This window comes from Sebastes fasciatus, chromosome 17 (assembly GCF_043250625.1).
Source record: "Sebastes fasciatus isolate fSebFas1 chromosome 17, fSebFas1.pri, whole genome shotgun sequence".
NCBI lineage: Eukaryota > Metazoa > Chordata > Actinopteri > Perciformes > Sebastidae > Sebastes > Sebastes fasciatus.
Window position 1 is genome coordinate 17,346,900 of NC_133811.1, and position 14,503 is coordinate 17,361,402.

General features: G+C 40.3%; 1 protein-coding gene across 2 annotated transcripts in view; it reads left to right on the forward strand.

Moving 5' to 3' along the window:
* tinagl1 (tubulointerstitial nephritis antigen-like 1) overlaps window positions 1-14,503 on the forward strand; it is a 41,483-nt gene continuing 26,980 nt past the window's right edge. Inside the window, exon 1 of one of the 2 annotated variants that reach the window (XM_074614630.1) lies at window positions 1-233. The gene's annotated coding sequence lies outside the window, so the exon portion shown is untranslated. Of the gene's footprint in view, window positions 234-13,570; window positions 13,724-14,503 lie in introns of those variants that run through there. The other variant, XM_074614629.1, reaches the window with a different exon arrangement.

Below are 14,503 nucleotides of genomic sequence, written 5' to 3' on the forward strand. Positions count from 1 at the left end.
AACTTTTACCTTTGGTGAGGTGTGTGAGGACTTTCTGCTGTTTGAGACAATAATCCCTGATGTGACTGTAGAGCCTCATTCAGCTCATACGGTTTTAAAAGCATTGAGGAGCGCAGTGGGCTAAGTAAACTGGTTATACTGGTGACAGAGGAGGCTGAGTGGACTGGGTTAAGTTGAACCTGGAGCAGATTGAGGACGAGGTGACCAAGACTCTCAGAATGACGTTCAGACAGGTGAGTACAATGACTACCAGCAACCACCACGTTGCCTAGTAACGTAGCTGTTGTGTGCAGCTCTGGTTTGCTGTATTATGTGTGTTTGTGGCTGCAGCTGTGAAGATTATGCATCTGTGTTGTTGTTTTGTGATGTTTACCAGCTGTGACAGCATGTGGTTGGTATTGTTTTCACCTTGTGAGTCTCTGTGTGTGTGTGTGTGTGTGTGTGTGTGTGTCATCATGGCACAATGTGGTCCTGGAGACACCTACTGTATAGCAGGAACTACCACAGTGGGTTTTTGAGTAGGCCTACTTTGCCAGATGTTTATATGTCTGTCTATCTGTGGACAGATGTTGTCAACGCACAGTGCAAGATGCAGTCACGAAACATTACCGATGTGTAGTTGAGATCAAAATGAAGGCTCAGTTCGAAGACTGGTGTGGTCTGAGCAAGGGCACTGGAAGAAGGGGGTAGGAATTGGGGAAAGGGACATTGGCCCCCCACTGTACACCCCTGGCCTGGTTTGTCTTCACGGCTGGTGTAATATGTTAAGATGGTCTCTAGTTTATTCTAGGCCTACTGTTGATTCTACAATAAATGTCAGGCTATCATGTAGTTTATTGCGGTGTCCACAGATTTTTTATTCATTACTGGCCATTTTTGTTTAATTGTCTGGGTTTTGTTCTCCTTTCTGGTTAATTCTAGTCTACAGAGGAAAATGGTTCTATATTTATAATTAATATACAGTTGTTTGCACAGGCTGCAAAGTGCTGTCAGATAGCACATATAATTGACTGTTGGTTTGGACATCAGCTCATGTTGCTGATGTTGTTCCACTAGCTGACATTTAATGCAATCTATTTTGTAGGCTAAAGGTGTTCTTTAACTTCCCTTTTAAAACTGTAACTGAGTAATGTTCCCTCAGAATAGGCCTACATTTTAACTTACTTACTTTTATCTAAGTACATTTTTCACTTTATCTAAGGACATTATTGCACAAGTACTTTACTTTTACTTGAGTACAATATTCTAATACTCTTTTCATCCTTGCTTAAAAGTTGACTGTACACATATACGATATGCCACTGCTATTGAGAGAGAGAGGAACCAAGGGAAAGAGTTGTGCCCAGACTCGGAGAACAATGGAAAAGTCCCCCGCTGGGGTATTTTGATAATGAATGTATCAGTATCTGGAACTTTTCCTGATGATGTCATGGTGAGAGTGAACTTTGTTACTGAGCTCTTTTTATTCTGTTGCGGGTCCCAAAGGGAGCGTGGTCACTCTGCGCTCTGCCCCTGTGTTTGTATGGCATATTGTGATGCTTTAGTGGATGATGTCAAAATTAAATATAGATCTAAACACATATGACTTCTGGTTTATCTCTGTTAATTCAACAGGTAGGTGTAATTGTGTTTGTTTGCTTGTGGTTCACTTGGTGATCAAAATATGCTTTTACAGGATGAGAGAAAATCGGTTCTTTCGTTGCCATTCTGTTGCTAGGGTACCAGCTTTGGTCCAAGTTTACTTCCTGTCAGCTACTGCATTAACAACCAATGCAACAGGAAGTACAAAGGGGCCCATTTATAATGTTTATGTTGTTAAATTTGAAAAGGTCTATATGGCAAAAGTTTTTTAACAATGTTTTTAATGTTTTTATTTTTGTATTTTTTATTATGTCCTTCATTATTTTACTATTTTATTTTGTGTTCTGATATTTCAGCATATTTTATTATTTACAGTGTTTGTTTTACTGTTTTATTTATCTTTACTGTTTATTTAATGGGGACAATGTGCGCTATACATACGTATATTGCAGCAGATATAGCTAAAAGCTAATCTTCATTTCTAGTCCCTGGGCGGAGGCCACCTATGATGTGCAGGTTGATGTGCTTAAGCACGTTGTTACTCTTAAGAAAAGTGCTATATAAAAAAATATTATTATTTAGATATTAATAGTAATTTGATGAGAATCCACTTCCAAATTATTTTAGAATTAATACAGCTTATCACAACCTCCCTTGGATTGTGACCCTTTAAAATATAGCACGCCTTTTCACATGTCATGGCGTTATGGCCATAGTGTGCACATGAGTTGTGAGCAGTTAAAAAATAGTGATTTATTCCTTCTCAAATTGTTAAATTTGAGGGATGTTTAGTGGGACTAACTATTGAAGATTTCACAAGAAAAATGATTCCATAGAATTGTTTTTTTTCTGTTCTAACCCGTAATCATCTAGTGACAATTCAGATTTATTTTAAGAACTCGAAGAAGGCTCCATGTATGGAAATACAGGAAGCAGAGGAAACGGGACAGAAATGTGAACATCAGTAATCCGAGCTACCTTGTTATGTCTTCCTCTGAGCACACTCTTCTTTTATTTTCACTTTGTGATAATGTATCTAAGATATTCTGGGAATCCTAGAGGAGTCGTGCAGGGACACGCCGAGGAGGAGGAATATATGGAGGAGGGGGAGACAAGAGAAATGGAGGTGGAGGTGGAACGGGAAGGGGCCACAGGTAGAAGAAGATAGATAAGACCCTCAATGTCGCGGCTGTGTTTGATAATATCTCTGAGACTGTCTGGTCTGCGTCGCCTCGCCATACTGCTCCTCTTTAACTTAATGCTGCCAGCGACTTAGCGTGAAATATATTGATGGATAACAGGTGCTGCCATCAGATAGTGGTGGTCTTAAGGGATCAGTGTTGATGGTCTTACAGGATTAGTGTTGTGGTTTTACAGACAAAGAGGTTTCCAGCTCTTCAAGGGTCAGAGGTCAGGACCATTACGTAGATGTAGTGGCTGATGCATGGGGTTGGGCTAATAGCTGTTTATTTGTCATATAGGGTCTGCTCCCACAAATATGCCAAAAATAACAAATATATTTTTCTCTCACCATCTCTCAGTCTGTATGGTTTTGCTGTCATTGGCTGAGGTTTGAAAATGTTTATTTGCTGTTACTACAATATCACAGAGCTCAACGCTGTTTGTTTTTTGTTTTGTTAAGAGGCCAAAAAAAAATCATAGAGACTTGACTTGACTTGGCATGTTTCACAGTATTTCTCATATCTTATCATAACAAGCTCAGAAAACGCTGCATGTTTGCTTCCACTTTCCAGTAATCACAGAATCATGTGTTTTGCTCATGGGCACCTCGGTTTCTGTTCTAGTGAGATATCTTAGACTGTATATAAGAAGTGGACGTAGTCACCGGGACGTCACCCATTGGTTTGTGGACTGCTGACATGCTGTGAAAGGGATAAAGTTTATAAGATGAAAATGCAAACTACTCCCAAACCGGACAACGCCGTGGGAGCGACCTGTCAATCACAAGGTAGCCACGCAGTAAATCATACCCTGCTTTATTGTCTATTTTACTCTAATTTACTAAACGAACATCATGCTGTATTGAAGAAGGCTTGAAACTAGCGATTGAGACCATTAACTCATGTTTACAATGTTTACTGAGGTAATAAATCAAGTGAGAAGTAGGCTCATTTTCTCATAGACTTCTATACAATCAGACTTCTTTTTGCAACCAGAGGAGTCGCCCCCTGCTGGTTATTAGAAATAATGCAAGTTTAAGGCGCTTCAGCATTGGCTTCACTTCTCAGATCTGGAGGTAGCCCATTGGTGGCTATTCCATAATTTCTGGAACGATGGCAGCATAAATAGAATAACCTCTGCAAATCACCTAAGCAGTAAGTAACAAAATGATTTTAAATGGCACTTTAACTTTATTTGCATATGCCACATTGCTCTGGGGAATAAATTCAAGTAGTAAAATGCTTTGTTCAAGTGTCCACATATTGTATCACATTTAAAAAAAAAAAAAAAACCTGAAATATCCTTTTGAATAAATGAACAAATTACTGAGTCAACCACTTTGTTTTTATTAACACTATGTTATAGCTATTATCTCGAAAGAGTCCAAACACCCACTGTACATGAGTCAAGTGAATAGACGATGAAGTGGTCTAGTTTTGTTAACATGAGCCTGTTAATGGTTTTCCATTTAGAAACTGACTCAACTGCATTTTACATAAAGTGCATTTCACATTAACAACACTTTCCATTTATATTGTTTGGACTCTGAGTCGTCGGTGACTCTCTCACCCTCTTGACATTTGTGAGACAACCCAAACGCTCTCCTCGTCTCGTCCTGCTTCTGGACACTTCTGTTTAGCCCGTTTCTGTCCTGGTCTCCGTGGTAACGGTCCGCGTACGGCTGGCTGACATGGAACATGATGCTGGGTTTTCCGCAGGCGTCCAGGAATGTAATCTCAAGTCTTTGCCAGCCTGTTGTCGCCTATGAGGGAGACAATCTTGCTGCTGTGACATTGACTGGTAAACAACAAGGGGCCTGCTGCCTGCTGCCCTGGACCCAACGCAGGGCTCTGCAGCAACACATGCACCCTTGGTCGTGCATTGTGTTTGTATGTTAATTTAATGCACTCACACACACTTCCTGTAGCCATTGAATCCCATTGTATCTGAGCACAAACCACTGAGGCCAGAGAGTAAATTGTAAACAACTTGCTGGACTAAAAGAGGAGTGGGAGGAAGAAGAGATACCAGAGAATGTCTAAAATAACACTGAGAAAGCCATTTCAAAAATCTTTAATTCACCAGCATAATTAACCAAATAGTTTCAAACCACGAGATGTTTCTTCAGTCTCGAATCCCTGTGGAGATCAGTAGATTGCTTGTGTAACAGTTGTGCAAGTTAGACAGCATAAACAGATGATAAACACAGGAGAGGTGAGGAGCGCTGCTGATGCTGCCGCCCCTCTGAGCCTCACCGCTGGCCCTCTCATCTCCAGTCTGCTCCAAATAAAACAAAACTCTTCCTCAAGGCCAAACCTGGTCTCTAAAGGTCTCCACTTTATTTGTGGAAAGATACTTTCAAGGAAATCAAAGCTGCATACGAGTCACACTGCAGTGAGTCATACTGCTTAACACTTGACACGACTGTATTTCTAAAATAAAGTGAATATTTATAAAGTGAGTCAGCACTTTTAGACACTAACATGACCAACATACTCTTTTGCCGTCATGAATTGTATTTTGTAAATAGCATTTTGTGTTCTTTGTGAACCATGTAGGCTATGCTTTGGCACAAACGTGGGATGGGATAGCTGAAAGGCTTAGTCACAGTGGCACAGTGAAATATGATTAAAGTTTATTATTATAATTATTATTTGTTTGCGTGTCTCCGAAATAGCCGAAAAATGGATTACTAGGGCTTTGTTAACACTAGCAAGCCAAGAAGAACATTCTAGCAGTAGTCAGTCACAATAGATATCTAGGCTTCTTTCTGTTTTCTCTGTACCGGGCTAATTATTAATCTATTTTGTTTTCAGGATTTTACAGAATTTCATTCAATATTAAAGAAACTGAAATGAGAAAAAAGCTCTCCTGTAGCTATCTTGCTATCTGTCTATTAACTAGCGCAGTGTCACTCCCTATTTACTGTATGTTGCATTATATTTACTATCTACCATTTTATTTGAGTGTCCTGAAATTTCTGCGCTGTAGTTCCCTCAAATATGTTAACGAAAAAAGTAGTAAGTATGGCATGTACTTCCTGCTAACAATCCCATAATGAGATGTCGCGCTTTTACAGTTGCAAAAATTAACTGTGTGACAGTAGGCCTGCTAGCCTACACCTGTTAGTGATGACACTAATATAGTAATAATATAATAATCATAATTTTTTATTCAAACAGCTCTTTTCAAGCATAAGAACAAAGTGCTGTCCAGATTAAAAGTAAAATAAAAAATCAGAAACTCATCTAATAGTAATAGTAATGTAGTATAGTAATAAAGTGAACTATGGAGTGCATAATATATGGAGGGAATAGCCTAGTGAGGGAGTGATTTTGTACACCTAGGTTAACGTTAATGGGACAGTGTGTTCTCACAGTTTATGCAAAAAAAACATATTTTTACCATCGACTCCTGCCTCATAATTGTCTGGAAAGCATTCCTCCATTTTGGAGCAGTTTATACTCAGACAGAGGAGGGTTAAATAAAAGTGGATGTAGCAACATTGTTAAAAAGCCACTACATTAGCCTACACTTTGCCTTCTGTACCTGACCTGTGAGGGTCAACAGCGCAAATTTGCGAGTCACTGTTGGAACGGAAAAATTGTGAAGATTTACTACACCCCCAAAAGTGTGATTCTATTGAAATGAATTGATTTTGCCACAAAATGTTTCGGTTTTAAATACTGGTATGACTATGCCTTTTAAAGTGTCTGGTGGATGTATTACGCTCCATTAGGAGAGATGAGTACCTTCAGTGAATGGATGGATGGATGGGTGAGTGCAGGGGTGACAGGTATTGAGTGAGGGTGTTAAGACCACCACAGCTGGGTCAGTCCCTGTGGGGATGGAGAGATGGATGGATGGAGGGCCTGGGTGGTTGAAGGAGGAGAGGGGGGAGGATGAAGCACCACCTGATGCCTCCTCTTGTCTTTTTGTTTAAAGTGAAGAGATGACATCATAGGCGAGGGAGAGGGTGTGCATTAGAGGGAGAATCTACTGTACGAGGTGCTTTTCCTCTCTTCTCCCAGCGGATACATACATCTCAGATCTGGCCAGATCCTCATACAAGTGTTTCCTTCACTGTCCAATGTTACATTTCCTCCCTTTGGAAGTCAAAGAATCTTTCCCCCAAATGAGTCTTTCAACTGATTGTTGTTGTTTTAACATAAGAAGTGGTGATTTCAACACAGTTTGCATGCTACAACTAATCTGTTATATATTAGCACTTCCATGGAAACACCTCTCACCTACCAGAGATGTGTACGTGCAGCTGACAAAATACAAAAGAACCAAAGCAACAAGCCTCTGCATGCCACTACAGTATCTTTTACTTTGGTCTTCACTTAATGAGACACTGAGGCACTTCAAGGCACTGACTTTGTTTCTAATGTGTAATCTTTGGCACTGACGATATCGTGCGGTTTAATTTAAAGTAAATAAACATAAATTATCGAATGGATTTATAGTGATTGTTTGATGGTTCCAGATCTGACTAGTGATAAAGAAGACTTCATCATTTACTCAACTTGTTTTTTGTGTGTGTGTGCGAGTGCTCTGCTGTATAGAGTTTTTAGTGTTTTAGTAAAGCTTAGGCATGGTGTTTTATAATTTTATTTTTATAATGAAGTGATAACATGACTTTAAATAAATATTTAATTGTTAATTCATCATCAATAAATAATAAATATATGGTATGTAGTCTTGGAACGATGCCTAAACTGGGACACTAAGTGACTTTATGCTGAACATCGGTATAACTAGTGATGTTAGTTGGCCTAAAAGTAAATTCTTGAACATGACTCTAGAGTTGCACATACTGTATATTCTCTGAAACTGTATCTGCTGAGCTTGTAATGAATCATAAATCATGAATCGAATCAAGCAGAACTTGTTATTTCATTTTGCTGACTTGAATGAAGTTCAGAGATTTTTAGCAATTCAGTTTTTCCTGACTGAATGATTCAGAATCTGTCACTTCCCAGTCAGCAATAATCAATCTGCAAGTCTGTGGTTTCACAATCAATATGGATCTGACATAGGAGGGGGGGGCGAGGTGACAGACAGACTGACCTTTACCGCAACTGACATCCTGTAATCCACGCTGAGCAATCCATTCCTTCATCACATGATGATGAATGTGTTTGACATTGATGGAAACTGTAGGAAAGGGATTTCTCTATATGCAAAATGATATCATATAGATAATAGTTACTGTTTGAAAAAAAGTTAATTGCAGCAGTGTTTACTAGAAATTAGGTTTATATATTAGTGATGTGCAACAGCAGATATGTTTAGAAGGAAATGTAATGCTGCCTGGATTACGCTCTCTATTAACATAATAATAAGGATAACATAAGGAAACGGTTTTAATGAATATCCTGCACATAATCTGCAAAACGTTCAGTGACAACATGCAGCTAACGCATGATTAACACTTTTTATTACACGGCTTTGTTGAATACTCGTCTCAGCCTGCTGATCAGTTCACCACTAAGATACACGACAAACAGTAAGACTACACAGCCTACGGCCAGCTTTAGTTTCAGTGTTGTGTAGCCGAGGGTTAAGCTGCTCCTATACTTTATGAAGACAATAAATTAATAACACAGAGGCTCCGTAGACTGCACCCTTGTCAATAACAGCGCATCACCGCTTCACGTCTTCCGTTAGTAACCATACATCAATATGAATCGATGTATCGATTAAATGATCAACGATCAAAGATCATCGATGCAAAGGGGAAACATCAAAAAGGTCTTCCATTTATCATCCTTGTCTTTGCTACACTGACTGGTGTCTTTTAGATATACAGAACAAAGTAGATGTAGATCCCCTCACAGGATTGAGACCTGTTTTACTCAACATGAGAAGGAATTTGAGCCTGAAACTGACCTGAACAAGAGGATTATAGAGAGAAAAGGGAACTAGTGTAGGTGTATCTCATATTCCACCCCATTAGATTGTTTGTGTAAGGGCTATGTTGTTTGAGGCGTGTAGCCTCCAAACAAAAGTACATCGACTGCTCTCAAAAACAAAGTGCCGTAACTCCAGCTGCAGAAAAGAGAGGACAAACAGTACAATGAACATTCTGCTACTCTCCCAAACGTCTGTGCTTCTCATCAACACTAACATGTGGGTGTGTTTCCATACAACTACTGCTAGCTGAAACATCTAGAAAAGATTGTTGATGCACTCTGCACTCTGTCCACCACGTGTGTGTCGCCAGCACGCCCGTTCTTGTTTACTATCGGCCGCACTTGCACCGCATGTTCCTGGAAAAGGAAATGCACCAGGGAGCTGGAGATGGACATGTGTCCACTCCTCCATGGGGTCAGGAGAGGAGACCTCCACCCTGACACGGTGCAGCTGGGATTCCCGGCCTTGCTGCGTTGCATCATGGGAGGATTGTGATCCAATGATGGTGGAGAAAGAGAAGGATTGTTCCTCAGGATGACTGTGTGTGTGTCTGGCCCACGCTCTCAATGCTAGATTCTTCTTCTTGAAGTTTCCTGATTAAACACATTTAAAGTCCATTAAATGCATCCGTAAGTGCACACAACTGTCTTTTTGTGTGCATGTGAGTGTGTGTATGTCTTTCCCTATGGAGTCCACCCACTCTTTGTGACGTATGTATAGGCTCTATTGTTACCATGTGTGTCCTCAGCCTCCACAGTTCAGTCTATTTTCGGGGAAATGACCTCACAAACAGAAGCACTGCTGATGTGATATCTGGTTCCCTTTTTTCCTGCCGTTTCCCTGAAGAATTAAGTGTCACGGTTAAACATCTGGAGGGCTTGTCAAGGCCTGAGTCACCACAGTGGGTCGTGTGTACATATCGAATGTACACCCATATGCGGGTCTTGCAACACAACGCCTACAGATCTTGTGAAACATATTTCAGCCATCCACGGTGATTCACTCTCCTCGTCTTCACTGATGAATGAATCACACACACACTCCCTCGTCTGATTCAGGGGTCTTATCTGAGGGTCCTCACACACACACCTTCTCCTACAGATGGCTACAATCAACCTCTTGTGTATTTACCGTCAATGAAGCATCATATTCTTCTCTACATGACTCATTTGCTGCCAGTAGCTGTGCATTCTTTACATGTTAATACAACTGAATCACTGGACGGTAAACAACATCATATACAGTAAAACCTGTGGAAATGATTGAGAAGGTGGTGTCAATGAAACACTGTAAACACAGCTTAGAGCACCTTTCTTCAGGAGGTATGAGGTTGAGTAAGAGAGGCGTTAAAACCATAGTTATAGTCTTGTTTGAAATGCAAACCTGTTACCCAGAACAGTCTCATCTTTGCTCACATTACTGAAAGAAACTGTCTGAGAGCTTTTCATTTCTGTCATGTAAGTTAGAGACACTGGGGCTCACCTGGTAGAGCAGGCGCCCCATGTACTAAGACAGGCTGTTCTTGCACACCGTTCGTAGCTATACCTACGAAAAGTAATGCACTGTAACTCCTGTATATCCCACGAAATCAATTTGTGTGTAGTTAACTTAATTGTGAAACAGGAAATATAAATAGTGGTGAACGCCGCGTTGGGAAAATACCGTACTTTCGCCCAGAAGACTGGTGTTCGCGTCCCGTGTGAAACCAGATGTCAATGTTGATTTATTTATCACGTAAGTTGCGAACTTAAGTAACGCCACTTCCAGAGTTATTTCAAGCCAAACCACAATCGTTTCCTAAACCTAACTAAGTAGTTTTGTTGCCTAAACCTAAGGAAGTTGTTTCCTGTGAAGACGGAAGATTATTTTGAAAAGGCATACTGTATGCATGTAACGAGCGGAAATTGACACGTGTTGCTGGACATTCGTAGGAAACAAACGAAAAAGGAGGAATAACTTTTTTGTAAGATATCATACGAACCGTTGTATGAGGATACGTTGACTAAGACTGAGTTCTTACTGCAGCGGCCTTTGTTCGAATTTGACCCGTGGCCCTATACTGCATGTCATCCCCTCTCTTTCCCCCTTTCCTTTCTCTCTTTTATCCAATAAAAGGCAAAAAAAAGCCCCAAAAATGATCTTAAAAAAAGAGACACTGTTTTGAACCTTGCAGATTATTGACTCAGGCCGGACGAATGCCTGTGTCCTTTTAGAATGATGGATGTCACTTCCTGTGTACGCCTTTCTTGTCAGCTTGAATGTTCAGTATTTCACATTTAAGCCAAAAAGCCATATATCTTTCAGAAACCTAGTAAAACTGCAAAAAGGGTTAAATGATACAGCAGTTGCCACAGACAGTACCATTCCGCAGTATGCTGCCTTTAGCAGTTAATTTGGGTTTTTCCATCCTGTGGTGTGTCTGTTGTGAGTACATACAGAGTAGCGGTGTGGATGTCTCTGAATGCTTGTGGTGGGGCCTCTGTTAGCATTGTGTGAGCTAATAGTGAATTCTTTTGAAATCCGTTTCAGAGTTCAGATGTCCAAATAATTGCCAACATATTAGAATCAACGTTTGAGCAGGTGTTGTAGTATTTTTATAAGTTTGTATTTAAAACTGCCTAATTGACTGATTTATTAATATGCGTCACCCAGGCTATATCAGATTGTTTTGGGAAACCGTTACCAGGAGTATTGGCTGATCATTGGGAGCACGGCTGACCTTTTAGAGGACACTGAACGTTTTCTATAAATGTTCTACAAGTGCTAATTATGTTGAGCAAATTAAACGTGTGGACATTTAAGCACCTTTGTGTGGGCAATGTTCCCTTTTGTCCTGAAAGGCTTTTTGAGGAGCCCTGCCCTCCCCAACCACCTGCACTGCATTGCAGTTTATTGATTCAGCCTTAAGCTTATTGATCAACCTAAAGGGGGGTCTATGGCACAGCTGTGTCTTCCTGGACCACCATGTCAGTCTCTTAAATACCTATTCAGCATTCTTATCCAGAAACATGCAAAAAAAAACGAAAACAAATCTCACACTGAATAAGAGTGGACCTTGCTGATATTGTGTCTTTAATTTGGCATCAAATATTAAGGCTGCAACTGACGATTATTTTCATTGTCGAGTAATCTGTTGATTATTTTCTTGAGTAATTGATTTGTTTTTTGTTCTATGTTTATATACTGTATACATTATATACTGGAATTTTAATTATTGTTTAAGTTTTGACCAATTTATTGTGGCATTATAAAAAGTGTACAGTTGAATTGTAATTCCTGTTAATTTTGACGATTTTTACCAAGTTGCTGGTGTACGATTTATTTATTTACGATTTATACGATTATTTTAACAATAAATAACAATTAATGAAATTTCTATTATATTCTTTTGTTTCACAAAGTTAGGAAAGCAATATTCAAGTCAAGTCTGATGTTGTCTTACACATAAAATAATGATCCCAGTCACTTCCACACATTGAGGCATACAGCTTATTAATTAAACACTGGTACCCAAAGCCCAGGTATCGCTATCGGGACTGAAAAAGTTGGATTGGTGCATCACCATAAAATGTCAGAAAATTGTGAAAAATGTCAGTGTTTCTCAAAGCCCAAGATGACGTCCTCAAATGTCTTGTTTTGTCCACAACTCAAAGACATTCAGTTTACCATCATAGAGGAGTAAAGAAACCAGAAAATATTCACATTTAAGAAGCTGGAATCAGAGAATTCTGACTCAATTACTGAAACCGGTTAATCAACTATCAATATATATATATGGCAATGCTAGTTGACATCTAATCGATTATGTGATTAATTGTTGCAGCTCTATCAAATACAAACGTAGCCATCTTTTCAGCAGATTGAATCATATACAGTATAGATGAGAGGGTTTATAACTTCATTTATTCATGGATGCTAAATTACAAAAAGCCTAACCACTGATTCAATAAATCCAGTTAAAAAAACCCTCATTCCTTATTAATTTCCTGAACTGAATCTATTCAGGTTGGAAAGGAGGAGATGTTACGAAATAGAGGCAAATGATGTAAACAGATCCAAGACACGTGGATCATGCAGAATGAAAACATCCGGAATATTTTTATACATTCAGAGTACTTGGCCTCCGTACAAACACCTGCCAAAACTTCCCCTCCGGAGGCTAGTTTGTAAGTTTCTGGAAACTGGGAGTTGCTCTTCCACAGGCTATCCCATAATTTCCTGGCTGCCTGAGGTGAAGATATGCAACCCGTGACCACTAGATGGTGAGCAGGAGGTCAGCAGTGTGTCGACCACAAGTAGATTTGACCCTGTGGGTAAAAGCCACGGATAGTGGAGGGGGGGAAAACGCTGCTGTTGAAGTGAAAGTGACAGTGGAAAGAAAATAGAAGAAGCAGAGTGAATCTAGATGGTGCAAACCAGTTCACTTTAAGATTGAAGGTTCTAGTCTGATAAGGAGAGGAAAGGCATGAAGAGATAGCAAAGGGAAAGAGTGTGTGAGAGAGAGAGAGAGAGAGAGAGAGAGAGAGAGAGAGAGAGAGAGAGAGAGAGAGAGAGAGAGAGAGAGAGAGAGAGAGAGAGAGAGAGAGAGAGAGAGAGAGAGAGAGAGAGAGAGAGAGAGAGAGAGAGAGAGAGAGAGAGAGAGAGAGAGAGAGAGAGAGGAGAGAGAGAGAGAGAGAGAGAGAGAGAGAGAGAGAGAGAGAGAGAGAGAGAGAGAGAGAGAGAGAGAGAGAGAGAGAGAGAGAGAGAGAAGAGAGAGAGAGAGAGAGAGAGAGAGAGAGAGAGAGAGAGAGAGAGAGAGAGAGAGAGAGAGAAATGAGCAGGAGGCAGTGAAGCAGGGGCAGAGAGTGAAGGGGGGTAATGGGGAGTGGTTTGCCCGTCTTACTGCCTGTATATAGAGAAGACAGTCTGACAGAGCAGATCCAGTGAGACAGTGAGCAACAGAGACAAGAGAGACAGACTTTTCACCTGTGGATGACGTCCTGAGCAAAGCTCTGCAGTTTTCTATCGGATTACAAAACCAGGATTTCTCTCTCAAGTCGAGGTAACAACAGCTTTTTGCTTCCTTCACTTTTCAACCTGCTATATGCCAGACTCCAGGCAGGTGCAGGCTGACCGTCACAGTGATCTCATGTTACTTTAAATATCTTTTTGATTCATGGAAACTTTTCTTTTGATTTATATGTTTGCCTATCTTTATTTTTCTGAGATTAGAACTAAATCCTCTGTGCTTTATTTCGCCAATGGCACAGAACTGAAGTCAAGTCTTTACTGTTACAACATATTTACCTTCTGGGTGTGTGTATATCAGAATATGAGTGGGAGACTGGTGAGGTTATTGAGTCCAGTGAGTTTGTGGCGGCTCCTCTTGTGTAATTCACAATAAGAGTGATTACACACACACACAAGACCAAGTTATCCCGTCACTCACCTGTTGTGGTGCAGCAGGCCTCATTAGACACCTGCACGGTACTAATAACTGTTCTCCTTGACCTGGCGGGTGTTTTAAAAATAGAGCTGGACAGATAGTAGTCAAGGACACAGAGGGTACCGCAGCTGAAAGGGCTCTTACACAGATATATACTGTATTATCTGCTGGGTGGTGCAGTGATATCTCAAAGTTCAGCTGTGTGTGTGTGAAGGAAAGTGAAAAGAGTTGAGTCATATAGGGTGAAGTGTGAGCAGGGAACATTAAAGGTTTGGTTCACCCAAATGTACCTCTTGTAGCCATGCAGATAGTTTTGGTTTTTAGTTGTACAGGTTTTGAGATATCTGTCTGATATTTCCGCCTCCACCCCACACATTTTTATTTCTGGTATTAAAA